General features: G+C 36.1%; 1 pseudogene; it reads right to left on the bottom strand.

Annotated features, from left to right (window-relative positions):
* Positions 1 to 8,157: 8,157 nt before the first annotated feature.
* LOC116900825 lies at positions 8,158 to 8,685 on the bottom strand (annotated as a pseudogene).
* Positions 8,686 to 11,593: the final 2,908 nt, after the last annotated feature.

The following is an 11,593-nucleotide window of genomic DNA, read 5'->3' as shown; positions in this document are numbered from 1 at the left end:
GTCAAATCCTGGCTCTGCTGCTAATTAGCTGTGTATCCCGTAAGTTTTCTGAATATGTTGTTTTGTTTGCTTCAGTTTAAGAGAGGCGATTGCGATGTAACCTGGACTAACTTGCAGCTCTCTGAGCTCCCAGCTCCACCTTCAACACTGGGCTTGAGGCACGTGCAACTCCAACCAGCTCTAATTGATATTTTTATGATTCCATTTTCAGCACTACAAGGGAATGATAATGAAATTAGTAATTATGCCTTGGTCATAGAGATTTTGTAAAAATGAAATATTTTAAAGCAAGCAAGAAATGTAGAATCACATGTAGAAGACATCAGATTATATGCCTAAATGTCAATAGTGTTCAACTTTGATACAGGAATATATATATATATATATATATATATATATATATATGAAGGGTATGATGCTTATATATACAGGACATGTACAGAACATGAAGCTCTCTAAGATTCCTCTATCACTACCCCAAATAGGAGTCTACTATGCAACCTATGGACAAGAAGCACAGTAATTTTCCTTGAAGATTTAACTGAGTGAATACAAAAGAATTGATTTTTCTTTTGATAATAAAACTTAATGGACTAAAGATGATTTAAAAACACATTTTGAATGAAGTAATCATTGTAGCAAACTACATTTTAAAGTAAAATGAAACTAGAAACACATGAAAATCAACAAATGGGGAATCAAGTAAAGAATCAATAAAAATAAAATCTGTTATTACATAAATAAATCTGATTTTATTCTTTAAAATGTTGTTTATTTTACAGGATACATTAAGAGTCAGTAAGTTTATGCTTAATCTACATTGTAGAAGCCATTTTTTAAAAAAATTCAGGGGTGAATGTGAGAGACTGCCAACATTCATAGCTCACTTCTCATTACTTGCCATTTCAACTAATTATCTGCATCAGGACCTTTACTGGGTGACGATGTTTGCTGAGAAGTGCTTTTAAACTGGGTGTAATTGAACTGGACAAGGCATCAAACCCTTTGTGAAGAAGTCTGTATTCTACAGAGAAACAATCTTGAGCAAAATGCTAAGGCTGAAGGTTCCTCCAATTATCCCTCATGAGCGAATAGACAAGGACAAAAAGGAAAATCTCAAAGAAAAGTCTTTCTAAATGTTTAATTTCTTCACTACAAGGCAAGAAGAGTTCAGAGTAGCCTGGCCGAGGCCAGCCATTCCCCCCACCTGCCGGTCATTATGATATGAGACAAACACAGGTGCTGGCCTTCCGCCCCTCCTAATAGGTACTACAGTGAAAAGTGCTGTCTGGCAATGAAGGCAAAATCCCACAAATACCAATTATCAAATGGTGCTCGCATGGTTCTAGAGGGGCAGTGGGATTTCCAAACAGCTATGATGCAGATACCAAAAGAACCCTCTTCTCAGAACAAGAAAGTACAGAGAAGACTCCATATGGAGAAATTCTTCTAATAAATCAACACAAACCTCTCTTTATTCTAGTATTAATGCCACAGTTAAGTTTTAAGGAAGGTTTAGGTTGCTTTTAATTATCTCAAGTAAATACCAAAGAGAACATGTTTTGAGTCTGAACAACAAAGAAATTAAAGTTTTGTAAGGAAATACAGCAATGGAGGTAGTAATTATCCTATTTGATATCCATTTACTTGTGTTCCATGGTATTCAAGTCAAATCTAAAGAGAGGAGAATTTAACATCACTCAACCTTCCCTAAACATAATTCTGGATGATTCATCTATATTTTGGTGTGTTTCATTATTAACAAGTGATGTCATTTGAGAATTAAAATATAATTGGTAATATTTTAATGTTAATTACTTTTAACATTTATATCAGCAATTCGGTTGCTGTTATAGAACTTAAAATTCAACACAGTCCCTCTCCAAGGTTTTTGTTTTGTTTTGCAGTTAAAAATACCAACACTGATATTTCTCATCTAATATAAATATTACAAAAAAGAGCTTTGTGATAAAAAGATCATGGTTTGAAAATGATCATTTGAGCACTTTCAACCTTCTCTTTGGAACCATTTATCAGTAATAGTTTATAAAATATGCATAATCATAAAGTTCTTTAAATAATAAATGGCTGTTGATGCTTGTGGTTGAATTTTACAATGTTTTATAGGAAGAACATAGTGTTTCATCTCTGATACGGTGGCCAGTGGCTCTTCCACGAAGCGTGTGTCCTTGGAACACCTAGCGCTGCAGAAGATCTCACCTGCTTACAGATAACTGGACTTTCTTCTTTTTGCTAGTCATTTTTTTCTGGAATAATTGAGAAAACTCCAACTAAAACATGCTGCGTACATCAAAGAACTGCAAAAATTTAAGACAATTTTGTTACAGGGTCATTGCTTGGAAGGTGGGGGGGAAGAAACCTAATGGAGCACGTTTTTATGATTCTCTCCTTTTTTTCTAGAGTATTTGTTTTTGATGGTCATTTTGAAAATACACTTTACTTTCATTTTAATTTTTTATATATCTATGTGTGTTTGTGTGTAGGTATGTCCATGAGAGGGCAAGCGTCACAGAGGACAGCGGTGTAGGATGCCCCTGGAGCTGGGTGACAGGCAAGTGAGCATTCTGCTGTAGAAGCTGAGAACTACGCTTGGGTCCCATGCAAGAGTAGGATATGTGGGGTTGGGGACTTAGCTCAGTGGTAGAGCGCTTGCTTGCAAGGCCCTGGGTTCGGTCCCCAGTTCCAAAAAAAAGGAAAGAAAAAAAAAAGAGTAGGATATGTTTTTAACTGCTATACCATGTCTCCAGCCCTATTTTTTTCCAGAATAATACTTACAGATGGAAACAAGAAATACAAACCAAATTTCATATGTACATATAAAATAGTCATAAAGAATACAAAATTTAAAATGACAAAATACTCAGACTTAGACTATGACACTAAGAGCAACTATATTTTATTATTTTGATACATCCAAATTCTTCTCTTTGTGTAGTTATCTCTATTGCTATTATGTATGTATGTATGTATGTATGTATGTATGTATGTATGTATGTATCTACTATGATCTATCGTAAACATAGCTACCTATAAATCAATCTATCTACTCTCTATCAAATCACCTATCTACCTAACTACCTCTATCTATCTATCTATCTATCTATCTATCTATCTATCTATCTACTATGATCTATCCTAAACATATATACCTATAAATCAATCTATCTACTATCTATCATCTATCTACCTATCTACATCTATCTATCTATCTATCTATCTATCTATCTATCTATCTATCTATCTATCTATCTATATCTGCTCTTATACAGGTTTAATAGCTTATTTTACAAATAAAAGATGATGTGAGACCACACTATGCCTTTTTCTTGTAGCATTATATAGATGTTATTTTATCCCACTACAAACTCAATTCCTTAAAGACAAAATATTGCTACCATCTTTAACACAGTAAATGTTTCATAATGATAAACATTGATTAGCATAATCATAGTATCAGGGTCACCCCTTTGATCAACTGTAACACACAAACTTATTTTGGAAGAAAAAGACACCACTTAATACTTCAATGAAAAAATGTTTCTAAACACACATTAGCTTGGGAGATGATTATTTATCACTCTATACTTGACAAGTCCTGACTGTTAAAATCTTTTCACATTAATCATGGGTTTTTAAGAGGAAGACAAACATACGGCTGTAAGTGACAGAGCTGGAAATATAAAGAAAAAATATTGCTTTTATTTTCCTTGTAAGCATTCAGATTTCATCTTAATTTGCTAGGTAATTGTTAAAATCATTGACTTAAAGAACCCCAAATTTCCTGCCCTCTAGTTTCTATAATACAAAAGTCTGGACACAGCTTAGCCAGTTTTTATAACTCAGTCTCACCGAGGTGTTATGAGGACTTCGTTGCAGGTGTGGATGAAGAAGCGATTGATTCCCAAGCCCTGTATGCCGTGGCTACAATTCATTTTCTTGCACCAAGGGAATAGAGTTTACATTCTTGCTGGTGGCTATCCGAAGCTCTGATATTACTTACAGCTCCTTGCTGCATGATCTTCTTCCTATGATGGCTTAGTTTGCAGTAACTCACTTCAAAGCAAGACAGAGAGAGTTTCCCAAGACAGGCTCATATGTAATATAACATGATCATGGAACTAGCATATCCCACCTTTACACTATTTCATCTGTTACAACCTCAGTGAAAGGATTGAAGCTCTTAAGTCTTGCTCATTACAGGAGCTTTGATTCTTCAGAAAAACTTCCACGAGTTTCAGATATTCCATAATTAAAAGAGTTGTGTTCATAATTTTTTAAAAAAAAATAGTTTTATATTTAAGAAATTGGATGTCATCTTTAAGGCAAGAGTAGATAAAAACAATATAATTACAGTGTTCCATCTTATATAACCTTAATAATCAAAAATTGTGATTAATTTTAATAAACTATGTGTTTGAGATCTACACTAAAAATACTAAATGGCCTATAAAAATTTAAATACCCACATAACTACAGATCTTTCAATTAAAAGATATAATATATTGCTGTCAGTTTTAGATCATGATACAATTTAATTTAGTTCAATTAAATTTAAAGCTGGTATTTGTATCTATGTTGAGGTGGAATGTTTGTTTACACTAGCTAAGCCTATAATTTAAGTCAAGCAAATCCTGAAAAAAGAAAAATAAAGGTATGACCTTCAACAAATTGTAGTATATATTACAAGCTAATGTGATTAATACAGAATAGTATTTGTTGAAAAGGAATAATCAGACCAATGTCATAAAATGGCTGGTGCAGAAATGTGTCCCCATATAGAGAGTATCTCACACAACAATGTTACATTACAAGTAGTACATGACAGATCAGGATCCGTCTTGTCAAACACTGGTGCTGGGGTATATAAGTTACTACAGAGGACAAATCTAGACTTCTGTCTCATACTAAAAATAGACAGTATTTAAGATAGAATTGTGGTATTAGGTATTAGGCTTCTAGAGAAGATGTAGAGATATTTTGGTCATACTAGAGCTTGTAAATATTTCTTATACTGAACACATATACATTTTTGGAAATTAAACATTATTAAAATAAATCAGTTCTAACAACAGACAGGGTGCAATTAATTATTATTATATATATTCCTAAAAGCCTGGGCATAAAACACTATAGTATGTTTTTAAGACTATCAAGTAAAGTAATAAAACCCAAAACCAATGCAATGCCACACCCGCAAGACAGTGAATGAACAAGTTAGAATGCCATTACAAAACTGGCAGAAACATACAGAGGAAGGCTATATTTGACAAAGTTTTGGCAACAGTTCCAAAAATACATGGAGGGAAAAGACCTAGATATGAAAGTATGTATACTGCATGTCCCCATGTGTAGGAACTTATAGTCACCCAATGAAGCTCTTCTGACAGAAGTCACAGTGTAACTGTCTGTGAAGGATGTGTGATTGTCTAGAACAGTGATTCTCACCTGTCCTAATTCTGTGACCCTTTAATGCAATTCTTCATATTGTGGTGACCTCCAACCATAAAATTTCATTGCTACCTCTTAACTATAACTTTGCTATTGTTATGAATCATAATGTAAATATCTGTGTTTTCTGATGATCTTAGGTGACACTTCTGAATGCAACATTTGACCCCACCAAGAGGTGGTGACCCATAGATTGGGAACCACTGATATATAAGGAATCATGAGCAAAGATACCAGGGTAAATTTTGGGCTTAATTTCTCCTCAAATTGGAGGATAGCTATATAAATATGTAAGTCTCAACTGAACTGTTCACTTGAAACTTGTATATGTCACTGTATGTAAATTAACCAATTTAATTCAAGATCCTGTCTCATGTGTCACTGCTTTACTGATTCAAGACTTGGTTCTTATGGTAGTGCTCAATCTCTTTTGACTGATGCGATTCTCATTTTCATTGTTTCAATGTCTTCTTCGTTAGTCTCCAGTTAATTTCCAAATTTGTGGCACTCTTCATTGAGTTTGTGACATTATTCTAGGATGACTGTCCTGACAAAGACATGCTGCATTGTACTCTGATGCTGATCAACCCACACTGGATTCTAGAATTAACAATTGTTTAACCTATTTTTTGCACTGAAACACTAAGGAAATGGAGTAGCAAGAACGTAGACACACAATGCAATGCAGAACAGGCTACCATCAACACATCCCAACATAGCTCTTCTCAACAGTACTATTTGCAAACAATACTTCTGATTGTAAGGTTGGGGGTAGGTTAGAAGGGATAGGGACAGAGCAGAAGCAGAAGAATGCCGATGGCAGCTTCTGGTATCCTCACTTCATAAGGAAACACATACATTTGTATATGTTACTTTGTTTCTATTGCAAACTGGTCTATCCAAACAACTGCATAAGCATACAAAGTTTCATCATTTTGAAATTGTTTCATTCTGGACCTACCCAATGCTTTTTAGCATCTATGGTGTATTTTCTATGTAGCTACTGACATGTATAGTATAGATGTAAGTTAAAGATGCCTCAATTTGATTTCTGCCCTTAGTAGTAGTGGATATGACCAAATATGGAATAATCTGTCAAAGAGGAAATGTTCTTTTATCTTCAAAACTTTAAGAAAGCTTGCTGATGAGAGAAGTCTGAAGGAAGAGGATGTTGACTAATGAATCCTAGGATTTCAGTCTTGTCTCTCTCTCTGTGTGTGTGTGTGTGTGTGTGTGTGTGTGTGTGTGTGTGTGTGTGTGTAAGAAAGAAAGATAGGCGAGGGAGAGAGACACAGAAAATCAGACAGACTAATAGAGATAGAGAGACACAGACATTTCAATGAGTTTTCTCTGACTTTTGACATTTATTCCATGGGATTCTATAAGGTGCCGTTATGCAATATTTAATACTAAATGGAATTGTTTTCTTTTAAACATAGTCAGCTTCTCACTCACACTGTTAATATACCATTCAGATGTAGAAACTTTCCAATGAAGATGTATAAAATAATTTTATCACTATAAAGGCTTTGAAACAAATTTTTAAAAGATTGGATTTAAAGTGCAATTCATGCTACTAGCTATAAGATTTTACAATGAATTCTACTCTCTGGGAGCTGCCAAATTTCAAAAATTATGTCAGACTTTAATTATATTGACTTGTGTTTGATAAGCATTATGTGCACATGCCTGTTTTATATGCTATCTATTAATCAACTATCTATATGATTCCTATTGTCAGATTGGAAAACATTCACTTATGTCCCAAGAACACAGTTAGCATTTACAGTAACTGACAATGTGCATTGTCTTAAGGAATCAAAATACAGAAGGCACAGCAAGTACATTTTCAAATTGTCTTCTTCTGTTTTTTTTTAAGTAACAAGAAAAATAGAAGAAATTAAATGATAGAGATATATGGTGAAATAATTTTAAGAGTTCCACTAAAGAAATGAAGCAATTAAGAGGGAAAAATGAAAGCATTTGTCATCAAAGAACTAAATAACTAAAAATCCTTTTCAGTAGCATGCCAAGATTTTTGCAATTGCTATAATCCAGTGGCAACACAACACTATCAAAATCCACAGTAACATTGCTATTTCCAACAGTGTGCAGGTATCAACATATGCAAGAAGAGAGAAAGTAAGCATTTGTACCACAGTTCTTCAGAGGTGTGGAGGTGCTGTGGAAGAACAAGAGCTTAGGCAAACCATGCGATGTTAATTCCCAGAGATAACCTTTACTGTCCATGACTGTTCTCAATGTGACTTTAAACATAGGAAGTGAGGATGGCAGGGTTATTGAGAAGGGGTCACAAGATTCTTGCTAATGACCAGAGCTCAGGCTTCTCTATGAACTATACTCAAATGGAAAAGTGTGTCTTCTCACTCCTGAGTCACAACAGAGTTGTGTTCTTCAGTTTTAGCAACAGAACCAGTTGAAGATCTTGCAGAAACTCGGGACTCTTAGCCTGTCCATTCCCAATGCAACTAGTCTTGGTGGAAATCACAAATGTGTGTGTCTGAAAGGTATTTAGAAAAATTTGCGGCTCCTGATTGATTATATTTGAGGCTAATGAACAGAGTTTAAACATCTCATGTAATGATTATAATGCTTCTCTAGTTTTTGTTACAATGACCCCCCCCCTTTCTTTTTAACTCTGAATGACACTTTATCCAGTCATTTTCTTTACAACTGAAACTCTAGGAATTCAGAGTTAACATCTTTGTCTATCAGCTTCTTGTACACGCCAGAAAAAGTTTCGACCTTGTGCTCCACATTGTTCTGCTGTGCTTTGTCTAAACGAACTTTTATGAACCGGCTGCCCTCCAGTTTCACGGGGATCCTCTTACCCACAGTTTCACTTGGGAAAACCAAGTCCTCAAGGATGGCGTAGTGCACTGAGGTTTCTGGGGCGCTTTTGCTTATTTTTCATACGGCTTTTCTAGGTTGGCTTGGGCAGAATTCTCCTCTAAGCAATGAAGACTACGTGCTTTCCACTGAACTTTTTCTCCAATTTACAAAGTAGCCGGACTTGGGTTTTCTGGAAAGATTTCAGCTGAGTAATGGGTACAAAAATTATGGTAGCTTTCTGGTCACCACCACTTCGATTTCCTTTGCCACGGTGACGTTGACTTTCCGTAGCTGCGCCTTGAGATCTGAGTTCATCTCTAGCTCATGTAGCGCCTGAGAGATGCGGGACTCGAACTTGTCCATTCTTGGCACATTTAATAAGATGAAAACATCCCAGAGTGATCCTATCCATGTAGTTCTACTGTGGTGCTGATAGTCTAGAGTGTATTTTCCCTATGCTTCGAACCCTGATCATCGGAGGCATACCAGGATGAATTTCAACCCTGTCCTTTCCAATGAATATGGGTTAGCGAGAATAGATTTATTTCCAAATATTTTAGTATGAATATCATAACACGTATTTAAAGACACTTAGTTGTGGCAAGAAATTAAATTGATTATACTGCTTGAGGCATCTCATTAGATAAGAAATTGAAATTAAGTTATATTCCAAAAGCAATGTACATTTGGTATCCTTTCAGGTGACAATTCTCAGAGTGTACTTAGTAACCGAAAAAATAGTATTCCTGAATACACCCGTCAGCCATGCTGAAATCATGAAAGTTTGAAGAATTTACTACCTAAAACAGTGAAATGTAAACTTAGAAATGGAATTAAATGGCTCACTAGAAACTTATAAGCCTTTCATACTACGAATTGAATGTCTGATATTAAGACTTCCCTTGGTTATTTAATTCAAAGCCTAACTCAACTGTATTCATTGGCTAATGGTATTATACATTGGTCTTCCATAGAGCACTTTGACAGCTCCATGTATCCTTCTGTTGGCATTTTCTACTTCTTTATAAGCTCACTCTGTTTTGGAGAGTTGACAGTTTTAATTTAAATACCTTCATTTTGTATACATCTCCTGTAATGCACAAGACAGGGCAAGAATGTGTAATTTGCAACTCACAATAGGCAAAAAAATTATGTCGTTTTTGTTTTAAGGCAGAACTGTTGCTTCTTCGAGCCTTTATATTGAGAGACTGAGTTGATGACAAAATATTAACTCTTTTCAATAGTTTTATTTTTCAAGGTTAGTAGCTAAATAGTTTTAGCCTTTCATTTTATTTATTTGTTAATCAGTAGCCTTCCTCCACTCAAGGATAAACAGGCTGAGAATGAAATTAGGGAAATGTCACCCTTCTGAATGTTCCTCAGATTATTGGATATAGTGCTACCTGAGGACCCAAGTATATCACTCTTGGGCATATCCCCAAAAGATGCTCCAACATATAACAAGGACACATGCTCCACTATGTTCATAGCAGCCTTATTTATAATAGCTCAGAAGCTGGAAAGAACCCAGATGTCCTTCAACAGAGGAATGGATACAGACAATGTAGTACATTTACACAATGGAATATTACTCAGCTATCAAAAACAATGACTACATGAAATTCTTAGGCAAATGGATGGAAGTAGAAAATATCATCCTGAGTGAGGTAACCTACTCACAAAAGAACACATATGGCATGCACTCACTGATAAGTGGATATTAAGGAAAAATTTACAGATCCTATGAAGCTCAAAGGAAGACCAAAATGTGGTGCTTCATTCCTTCTAAGAAGGGAGAACAACACACTGTGTACACATGGAGGGACCCATGACTCCAGTCACATATGTAGCAGAGGATGGCATTGTCCACCATCAATAGGAGGCAAAGCCCTTGGTCCTGTGAAGGCTAGTTTCCTCAATATAGGGTAATGCCAGGGCGTTGTGGTTAGAGTGGATGGGTGGGAGGGGGAGCATCCTCATAGAAGCAGGGGGAGGTGGGAGGAGTATAGGAGAAGGGGAAGGGGATAACATTTGAAATGTAAATATGTAAAATATCCAAGAAATATAACATTTAAAAATAAAAAAAATGGCTGTATTGATTAAAAAAATAGAATTAAAATTTTTCTCTCTCCCCATCCCATGATTGTGTGTGTGTGTGAGATGTGTGATGTGTGATGTGTGTGATGTGTGATATGTGTGTGATTTGTGATGTGTGTGATGTGTGATGTGTGTGTATGTATGTGATGTGTGTGTGTGATGTGTGTGTATGTATGTGATGTGTGTGATGTGTGTGATGTGTGTGATATGTGTGTGTGATGTGTGTGTGATGTGTGTGTGATGTGTGTGTGTGTGTGTGTGTGTGTGTGTGTGTGTGTGTGTGTGTGTGTGTGTGTAGAGTTTCATGCACCACAGTGGTGCTGAGGTGCTGAGTTAAGGACCAGGGAAGAGTTTCAGGAGTTGGCTCTCTCCTGCCATCTTGTGGTATTCAGTAATAAACCTCAGATCTTCTGGCCTACACAGAAGCCAAGCTCCTCTACTTGGTGAGGAACGTTACCAGTTCCCACGAAGAATTTTGAAGGAAACTTTAAGACTTTAAATTTGCACAGTTTAAGTCACTAAGTTTGAGACAATCCGTTGTCAAATATTATTACTATTATTTAAATTGGCAATTGACCTGCTCACCCTAAAGAGATGCTGCCTTCATTACTTTTCTATTTCTGTGACAAACCATCACAACCAGGGCTCATGGCTACACAGGGTTAGAGTCAATGACCATCATGGAAGGCAGCATGGGGGCAGGCATCCAGGTATGACACAGTAGCAGTGACAGGTGTTTACATCCTTATCTACAGGTAGGGGATATGACCAAGCAAGAATCACTTGAGGGCATGGAATCTCAGTTGTAAAAACGTCCTCCAGAAATAAGCTTGTTGGGAGTTTTCTTAATTAATGTTTGATAGGGAAGAGCCCTGTTTATTGTGAGTGCGTCCTAGGTTCTACAGGAAAGCAGGCTGAGCAAGCCATGAGGATGTCGGTAAGCAGCACACAGCTTGAGAAGCCCTGCTCATCTTTACCTCCCATTATGAGGCTAGACTGAGAGCAGACTGTTTGAAACAAGCAGTAGTCCTAGGACTCTGAGCTTGGCTGGGTGCATTATGAATGGTGTACTAAGCCTACAAGGACATGGGTAGCTGCTGATTTACCAAACTGTAGTTGCATGGGTTAAACATAGATGAAAATAAAAAGGAATTCAGGGTTTGGTTTCCTCTCT

Source organism: Rattus rattus, chromosome 5, assembly GCF_011064425.1.
Source record: "Rattus rattus isolate New Zealand chromosome 5, Rrattus_CSIRO_v1, whole genome shotgun sequence".
NCBI classification, from domain to species: Eukaryota; Metazoa; Chordata; class Mammalia; order Rodentia; family Muridae; genus Rattus; species Rattus rattus.
Note: the sequence above shows the minus strand (reverse complement) of the source record. Positions and strands in the feature narration are given on the sequence as shown.